This window comes from Hetaerina americana, unplaced genomic scaffold (genome assembly GCF_022747635.1).
Source record: "Hetaerina americana unplaced genomic scaffold, ioHetAmer1.1.p SCAF_2, whole genome shotgun sequence".
NCBI lineage: Eukaryota > Metazoa > Arthropoda > Insecta > Odonata > Calopterygidae > Hetaerina > Hetaerina americana.
The window spans coordinates 107,921,972-107,932,315 of NW_027286763.1; the positions used below are offsets into that span (position 1 = coordinate 107,921,972).

At 38.6% G+C, this 10,344-nt stretch overlaps 1 pseudogene; it reads left to right on the forward strand.

Annotated features, from left to right (window-relative positions):
- Positions 1 to 133, forward strand: LOC139688445 (U1 spliceosomal RNA; annotated as a pseudogene).
- The last annotated feature ends 10,211 nt before the right edge of the window (positions 134 to 10,344 follow it).

The following is a 10,344-nucleotide window of genomic DNA, read 5'->3' on the forward strand; positions in this document are numbered from 1 at the left end:
TAAAAAATGTGGTTCCCCCAGGACAAGGTTTACCCATTGCACTCCGGGTAGGCTGACTCCTGCAATTGCCCTAAATGTGGGTAACTCGAGCACATAATTTTTGGTATTAGGGACTGCGTTCGCGCCGTCCCTTAATAATTCTCCTCCAGGTGTCTGATCCGCAGAAGGAAATTCACCTATGGCCAGGTAATGCTTCCTGTTAAGGCACTGACTCCTTGAGGTGCCACTTCTAATCGCTATCTTAAAGTAACTAATCTTATGTATGGGCCATTCTCAATCTTAATAGTTTAACGTTCAGGACAACAGTAAAAGGTGTTTATATGAATCAATCACAGAGCTGTTCATCTCAATCCGTCAACTTTTAGAGGGTGTGCTCACTTGCTTTTCCTATCAAATTAGCATTTGGTTTGATTTCTGCTGCATTTAAGTTCCATACATATCAGTATGTGGATGTTTGTCCCAAAAGAGGTGCCACTTAAAATAACCTTATTTTAATGCTGGCATGACGCCGGTTTTCATAGGCCAAGAATTTTTCAATTAGATTCATAATTGTTGTGAAATATGGACACTGAGGATGGATTAAATTTTCCCGTAGCTTTCCCGATGGTCTAGTTTGCTGAAAACCAACATAGATCATATATTTTCTAAACAGTCTGTAGTGTTTCCGATGAAACAACAATAGTTCTTTCATAGACCCATCGCCTCTTCAATCGTCCTCTCAATGCCTCTCAACCCCTATACTCCCAATAAGAATAAGCAGTGAGCAAAATCATATTCAAACATTCAGCTAGACAGAAGTGCTGAATGAATTTTGAATTTGAGTTACCTGAAACATGTCTAGCGCACGGAGTGGCAGATGTTGGTCACAATGAGGTGATTTGGGACTGGCGAAGGCCAGGAGTAGGGCAGCAAGCAAGGGAGCGTATTGAAATATCTAACCAAGGTCTGGAGACGTGCCGTGCGGCCAGTGTTCTCTTTAGCTGCCAGTTCCAAATACTCATCCAGTGTAGCTTGATTGTTTCACATCAACAAACATTTAGGAACCACCATAATGACTTTCAAATTGGGTGCGTGGGTTTAGCTAAATTTGTGAAAATGATTGTAGCCAACATGAAGACTATGTGCAATCATGCCTCATGGGTAATCTAAAGCATGCAGTATTCTTCATAATGTATAAAATGGGCTTAAGTATAATTGCTAAATGAACTAGCCAGGGGCAGCTTCACTCTCTTAGGTGAAGTGGATAACACATTACCTTATTTCTGTTTCCTTCTAAGGAGAAGGAAACAGAAATTGTACTTGACAAATTATCTTAAAGAATAGGTGGTGCCTCAATGAAGAGGCATAGCACTCCATAACAGTAAGTCGTCGTAAACTACTTGCAAAGCCACAATCATATGGAATAGATAAAAATTATCTGGGTAGGATTAAAGACCTCTTGTATTCCTACTATACCTTAAAGGCATTTACTCTGTAGTCACTAGAAAGATACGTTTTTTTGCCAGTGATGCAGTGGTTTATCATGATGTCTGTTATCCTGAGAGCATAGCAGCTTAATCAGATAAACTTAAGTGTATACTTGACAATTAGAATCAAAATTAAAAAAGGGCATAATTATGAAATATTGGAAAAAGAGCAATTCCCTCCCGAAAATCTACTGAATCGGGAACACAGTAATGAAAAGTGTAGTTGACTCAATGATTATGTACTTGGGTGTTAACCTCACTCACAACCTCTCCCGGGTGAAACTCACTCGGGGAATATGTGGACAATATAAAAAAAAGATAGCCTTTACTAGAAGAGTATTGGGTAAATGTGAACAAAAGGTCAAAGAGAAATGCTATCATTCACTGTTTAGGCCTCATTTGAAATATGATTCTAGTATATGGGTTCATCACAAAGTTGGATTGATTGGGGAAGTGGGTCGCGTGCAGTGTATAGAAGCTAGTTTGTATGATTAAATCAGTAGCGTTTCCAAAATGTTAGCGGAGCTACACTGGGAATCACTTACGGAGCAAGGGTTAAATGACTCATTAAATCTCTTGCTGGAATAGGAGGGATGTATCTATAGCAGTGATGTTGAAAATGTATTATTACCCCAATCATACTAGAGGGATTAAGTTTGAAACATATTTAAGATGGCATTTTATTCATGAACGATAAGGGATAAGATTAATATTGTCCGACTGTGGTAGGGGTAAATATATTCAGGTCAAAATTAATATGCTGTGTATTCACCCCATGCCACACACCCTCACAGTGGTTTGTAGGGTAAAAAAATATCTAAATAAATCTTAGGCGCAGATAGCTAGTCTTTTTAGGGTGATGCTGAGAATTATATTCCTCGTCTCTTCCTCTGTGGCCAAATGATTTAGCATAGAATATAGATCATATTTATGGAAAAAACTAATTAAAATAATTAGTTTATTATATATGATACATACCTAATTCTTTTTTACTAGAAAAATGTTGAGATACATTTGTTTTTGTCAACTCTTCAAAATGTTGCCAAAATGCGACAGCATTATCACCATATAAATTCCTAGCCTGCATAACAGCTGCCGTATTAGGGCAATGCTTCTTAATGTAAGATGCAACAGTTTCCCATGCTTTGAGCAATTCCGCTAGATGATTTTTGCTTTGCCGGTACCTCCTCTTCCTCAGACGAACTCTCCTCCACAACTTCTTCTTGTGAAACACAATGCAACTCCATAAGCTCTTTGGTGGTCAGCTCCTGGCTATGCTCCTCCACAAGCTCATCAATATCATGGTTGTTGACTTCCAGTTCCAGGAACTTGGTCAAAGACAAAATTTCATTAACTACAGTCCCTATCTGCTCTCTCCAATCCCTTAAAGTCAAATTTGTCAATACTCTCCGGCCAAAGCTTCTTTAAAGCAGAAGTGAGTGTTCTCCTGGCAATCCATTCCCTTACCTTTTTGATCATCTTAAAATAGTCAACTATGTTGAAATGATATTTCCAAAACTTACTCAGATTGAGATTGGTCCTTACTGTCACGTCATTACAATGCTCAAAATGTGCTTTCATGTAGGGCTCCTTAAAGTTAGAAATAATATGCTGGCCCAGGAAGGAAGAAATAATAGGTTGGAGTAAGGAAGTGGTTTTAAGAGGAAGAAACTGGATATTGAAGAATTTAAATTCATCAAGGAGGTCATCCGGTAGGCCAGGAGGATGAGCAGGAGCATTGTCCATAACAATCAAGACATGGAGTAGCAGATTAACCCCAAGCAAATAGTTTTTCACCCGATGACCAAACACTTCATTTATCCAGTCAGTAAAATGGTCACGTGTCACCCAAGCCTTGTTGTTTGACCTCCACATCACATGAAGCCTGCTCCCCTGGGCTTTGCACTTCTTTGAAGGCTGGTGGAGCATCTAAATGGCAAACAAGCATTGGTTTAATTTTCAAATCGCCACTTGCACTGGCAAAAAAGAACAGCATGAGACAGTCTTTCATTGGGTTGTGGCACCAATTATACACCTGAACACAAGTTTGAATTAATGTTAGATCACTACGATACTAAAAGTACTTGTGCTAAACACATACTTAAATAGCTGGCACAATTAATTCAGGAATCCCCCTCTCCTTGTCACATTATTTGAAATGCCGCTTGCTAAGTGAGTTATTCTTGGGCACAATAATTTTGAAATGTAATGAAATAATTGACTTTGTAATTCCACACACTTTATTTTAAAAAAACACCACCCAGGTTTCGACGTTGAACGTCATCATCAGGTACCTGATGATGACGTTCAACGTCGAAACCTGGGTCGCGTTTTTTTTAAATAAAGTGTGTGGAATTACAAAGTCAATTATTTCATTACATTTCAATATGTTATGCAAATTCCACAAAGTTACGCCTGAGACAACAATAATTTTGCTCGTAATGCAAATTACTCGATAACTGAGGTGCCCTTTTGGCAAGGTAACACTGTGTAAGGCATTTATAATGCATATTCTATTATCCCATTTATTTTATGTGTTTCCATTAATAATGTAATTAATTGATCAAGTTTTTGTATGAATAAATGAGAGCCTAACTTCAGATATATGGTTATAGTTTCCTTTTATAATTTTCATTTTCAATGCCAGGATATATACACTTTAACTTCTGTTCTCTGAGATATTAGTGTTACCATCTGCTATTGAAAATGCATTTCCTCTTCTGATATAAATCCTGCAAAAATGTTAGCAATGCTTCAATTGAATGGTTGCTTTAAAAAAGCAGCAGCTCCTTGTACATTGTTTGACGTTTATTCATGGTATAATCCCAGACATTCCTTATCATTAATGCTGAGTTATTTGTGCAGATATTTTCACTGAAGTTGGCCCTGTCTTCTTGCACAGTGTCATCTTCACTTCCATCTAGCCCATTGGTAAGAGATTAATTTGAAAACATCTCAGGGTTGAATAGAAGTAAACACTTACCTCGATGAAACTTTTTTATTTATTGTTGTAGTCTTCCTGTGCACTGGTGCACATTTTTCAGTGCTATTCCAATGTCTTTATCCCATCTCAAAAATTGATTCATTCGGGCCCACAAAATACCCGTCAGCTTTGGCTGTTAGTTCTTCCTTAGAAGGGAATCTTTGTCCACCTAGGAAAATTTTGAGTTTGGTGAAGAGATGGAAATCTAATGGCGCCAAATCAGGCAAATAGGGTGGGCATTGTCTTAATGAAATATGACTGTCTTCCTTGCCAAATCTGGACTATTTTCTTTAACTTTTGATGTGGTGTGACCTGGAGGTTAGCATAGTATTATCCAGTAATAATTTGCTCAATGAGAAGATTATCTATCGGCAGAATCCCTTTCGCATCCTAGAAAACTAAAGGCATCACCTTTGCAGCTGACCTTATTGCCTTAGACTTCTTTGGTGGTAGTGTATCAACAGGTACTCACTGCTTTTAACCTTTTGCACTCGGATGTCGAGTGTGACTCGACACGGTTAGCAACGGCAGCAGCTCGTATGTCGAGCCACACTCAACATGGAGTTTCACCACAAGGGGAATTGGGATTTTTGTCTATTTTTCCAATACCTTTTCTTTTAATAATCTGCATGAAAGGAAAAGGAAAGTTAAAGCTTAATTAATAGCATGGCTTGTTTTATAAATGAATAGTATCGACCCATTATGTCATTGTCGACATAAATGCCGTCTCCCAAAGGATGCCACCACCTACGCAGATGTTTTTTGTAATCTATTTACTGTGTTGTAAGTTCTTTTTCATTTGTATTGTTCGCTTTTCATTACTTGGAAGTCAGCTAAATGTAAAGCAATGTCTTTTAGAGATTATCGATGTCTGAAAAAAGATCGCCAGAATGTAAAGTTACCTCAGTCAGCTGATCCTTAGTTCATTGCTTTCTAGTTTGGACTCTTTCATTTCCTTTTCTTCCTAGTGTCCGCTGTCTCATCAAACATTCTGCCTGCTCTTTTCCTATCTATTGCATAGTCAGGAATCTTGAGTAGGAGGGTCCAAGATATGATCTATTATACTCATAGTGAAACACGAACCTAAGGCCTTTTCCTGGAGTCATGCTTTTTTGAGGTTGCATCATAATTGTTTGAGGAGTGTCCAAGACATGATTCATAGATTCATAGTAACTTGAACCCTAGCACTTTTCCTTTGTCGTGCTTTTTTGAGGTTGCATCATCCTCCCGTGGTAAAGAACCTTCCTTATCTTAGTCTCCGAGGTTTGCTTACGTTTCTAGAAGCATAACGCAGGTGTTTTCCCCAATGACAGAGGGTTCTCTTACAACAGATGCTTTCCCTTTAGTTGGACGAATGCTTTGCCAGCTAGTAGTTGCTCATTCTGAACAATTTTCACCTGCTCACAATGGATAAGTATTCCAAAGAATTAGAAAGCAGCTACGAAGAATTTTACATCGAAAGTGACGAATTTTTTAACAAATATAATAGTGACAAAAGTGAGTTATCTGAGAATGCATTTGGAAATGATGAACCAGTCGCTGGTCCAAGTGGAACTATGGAAAGGAAAACGTCCAAAGATCAGGGTGAATGTACTGACAGTGACAGTGAATTCATAACGGCAAAACAAAGACGCACAATTGTTTATTCAAGTGATAGTGATGGAATTACAGGTGATAGCATTGTGCATTTGGGTATAAGCTCCAGTGAAAGTAGTGTTTATAGTGGAAAACCAGAAAAAGAAAAGTGGAATACTGTATCTGTGAATAACCATGAGCCTAGCAGAATCCCCTTCTCCACTGGTCAGTTACGTGTTGGACATCAAGTTCCTTCTGGATGTGCCACACCAATAGAGTTTTTTCAGTTGTTTTTTACAGACAGATTGATACAAAATATAACAGAAGAAACTTAACGAGTATGCTAGGCATAAAATTAGCCAGAAAGAACTACCGCGGCGATCCACTTGGAATAATTGGAAAGATGTGACGATGGCGGAAATGAAGGCTTTTCTTGGTGTATTACTAAATATGGGTGTATTGAATCACCCTAACTTACAGAGTTATTGGTCCACAGATTTTGAGTCTCATATACCATTTTTTCGAGCTGTTTTCAAAAGAGAAAGGTTCTTGATAATATTTTGGATGTTACACTTGAAAAATGATCAAAAGTCAAGTAAAGATTTGAGAACAAGAACCGAGAAGGTAAACTGCTTCCTGTCATACCTTGAAATGAAATTTAGGGAGAGATTCTACCCTGGAATGGATATTTCTGCTGATGAGGCTGTTGTTGGTTTCAAGGGAAAGATACACTTCATCACGTATAATCCTAAAAAGCCAACAAAATGGGGTATTCGTCTATATGTCGTCTCAGATTCCAAAAGTGGTTACGTACATTCATTTGTCCCTTATTATGGTGGAATAATAACTGAAACATTGGTGAGACCTGATCTCCCTTTTACTAGCAGAATAGTTTTAAAACTGCATGAAAGATTGAAGAACTCAGTATCTGGTTCTCAAGGCTATCATTTCTTCACTGACAGGCATTAAACTAGTGTCACTCTTGCAAGGGAATTGCTAAAGGAAAAAACATGCTTGACAGGGACAATAATGCCCAATAAGAAAGATAATCCACCTGTGATCAAACATCCAAAGCTATAGAAAAGAGAGACAGTGGCTTACAGGGATGGAAATGTAATGCTCCTTGCATGGAAAGACAAGAGGATAGTCACAATGCTCAGTATGTGGGACACTGCAGAGACTGAGTCCATGGAAAGGAGAGTTCGTGGTGGTGGGAATAAATAGTTTTCAAACCCAAGGTTGTGACAAACTATACCAAGTTTATGGGGGGAGTTGATATAGTGGATTATGGCACAAGCTCGTACTGTTTCATGAGGAAAACTCCGAAGTGGTGGCATAAATTGTTTTTGTGGTGGCTTGAGGTCAGTGTTGTAAATTCATTTACATTGTATAAAGAATGCCAACAAAGAAAAAATGAAAAACTGATCTCGCATGTGAAATTTGTTAGGAAAACTAGTTCACGACCTCGTTGGAGAATTCCAACATGGTACACAAACTTCCAGGTTTAGATTACCATCCACAAACATAGAGCAATGTTTAGATGGAAAACTCCATATAATCACACCTCACCCTAGCAAAAAACATTAGGATTGTGCGGTTTGCCCTAACCGAAAAATCAAAGGTGGAAGAAGAGAGATGATACATATCTGTGAGACATGTGAATGTAAACCAGGTCTTCATGTTGGTGAATGCTTCCAAAAATATCATACCATGAAAAATTATAGAGTTTCAATTATGGTTTATCAATAAATGTATCAATAATTATGTCAAAAAATCCAAATATATCAGTTTGTATGAAAAGAAACTCCAGTTTTTCATTCTAGTACCACGGGTAGTAAATTTGGGGTATTTAAAAAATTGAATCCCGAGTAGACTAAGGCAATCGAGAAAAAAGCACCCGAGGGCAAAGGGTTAATGTTGTTTTTTCTCTGGGGTACAGTAATTGACCCAAGTTTCATCTATGCTTACAAACTGGAGCAAAAAATCGTGTTGATTGCTTTTAAAACGGGTGATATATTGTTTCAAAATTTCTATTCTGATTCATTTGTGATCCTGCGTCAAGAGTGGTGGCACCCCCCTGGCTGATAATTTTCTCACATCTGATTTCACTGTTAAAATGTGATATGCCCATTCAGAGGATATGCCTGCAGTTTCAGTGATTTCTCCCACTTTCAGTTGGCGATCCTTTGTGACAAAATTATACATTTTTGCAATAGTTTCTGGGGTAGTGGTGAATTTTAGCTGACCATTATGTGGTCCATCATTAAGGTATCCTGACCACACTACAACTCATTTGTCCACTCTGCAACAGTTGAATATGAAGGAGCAGAATCCCCCAGAGTGTTCTGGAAGTTGAATTTCCTTTGCTTTCATGGCTTTCTTTATTAAGAATTTAATCACTGCCTGAATCTCAATTTTTTCCATCCTTGCCAAACCCTACATGGGAACAGCAACAGTGGCTGCCTCAAGGGTAAATGGGGTCTTTTAGTTTGGTGGGTTATTGCTTGGAGAGGAGTTCATTGATAGAAATGGGGGAAAAGAAAGGACTAAAAAAACACACAACGGCGGTCCCGATTTAACCCAAATTAAATGTATCCTAGGCAGACAGAGTTTACAACAAATATCCCTTGACACGGCTTGGCGCTTCCAACCAGGAGAAAGGGCCCAGCCCAACCTTCCTATCTGATCTCGAGTCCCAGACTGGCTTCTTTGGGATGACATCAGTCACCCGTCGTCGTTATCAACACCCTCTCCAGGCAGAAAGGGGGGGGGTTTGGGCATCAACCACTGGTCCGTAGTCCACGGCGAGTCACCAGTTATCACTATGTCCACATCAAGTCACCAGCAGTGACTCGGCCACGCCATTCTTGACCGGTGAATCACACGGCAGAACATGCTGATGCAACACTTTGAGCAAGTAAAATTTCATTTTAGGCTTCTTGTTTCAGGCCCTATGTAGCGAGAACTTAGCATTTACTGTGGTCCCTTATTCCTTTTTTAGTTTCTATAGTTAAGGGTTTTTCGGGAAAGTACATTACTAACAAATCAAGAATATTATAACCCCTAGTTCATGAAATGACAAGTCAATGCAAGGAGTTCAATGTAAAAGAATACAATAGGAATTCGCAATTACCTTTGTCTTAACCCCCAGTTTTAAAACTATGTGCTCCAGCCAATATCTAGGACATTAAAATCTTCACCAATTATAACATCGCAATCATTTTGTTGGGATAAGAAACCCCTGATTTGATGATCTAATTCTAGTATTGAATTTTCTTTGTCGACTGGCAGTCTGTAAAATTTGTATATAGAAATTCTTTTGGGTTGAGGACTTTTAATTGAGCTCCAAACACTTTCCAAACCATTACCGGGAATTACCGTAGCCTGGGTGACACAAGAATTTTTGACTGCCATAAAGACACCACCCATGATACTATTTGTTCTTCATTTCTGTAAATAGAAAAGGATTTCGGGAAAATTTCACCGCTGACAATATCAGTGGATAACCAGCTTCCTGTCTCAATAATTTTATCTGAGTCTGTGCTTTGAGCAAGGTGATCATTTTTGCGACTTTGTTTTTTAAACTTCGGCGATTAACTAGTTATACAGATAATATTTATCAGAAATACTTTTTTTTAATTTTTAACGAAGACCATCTTCCAACTGATATTGAGCCGCTTAAAACATTCCCTCTATGGATAGGGGGATAAAGAATACTCCCGCAGTATCCCTGCTTTTCCTAAGAGGCAACTAAAATGGTGGTGAGAAAACCCAGAAAACAAACCCCCAGCCAGCAAGGGATGCTTCCGAACAATGCTGTGAATCCACTGTCTGTGCGTGGCCATACCATCTGGCCTGCGATTCGCCCAAGTGTTTGACATGCCTGCAGACAAGCTAACAAAAAATGAGAATTTATTTGAAAAGTACTAGGTAAATATGACGAAAATGCCAAAGAGAAATGTTATCTGTCACTTGTTAGGCCAATTTTAGAATATACTGCTAGTTGAGGTTATCCTCACAAACATGGATAGATTGCCGAAGTGGTTCGCGGGCAGTGTGAAGGACCTAGACTTATAAGCGTTGATAAACCAAGTGCCATATCCAAAGTATTAGAACATTGGGCTGGGAATCTTACATGGAGTGAAGGTTAAGTTAAAGATTATATGTTCCAAACCAATCAATTTTTGCACACACGGTGACCTCATTTTTTCCACGAGCAATAAGGGATCATATTTGAGTCAAAATTAATTTGGTGCGTGTTCACCCGCTGCCACACTATTTATTTATTTATTGACTTAATTGGGCGAGGTTGAGACTATT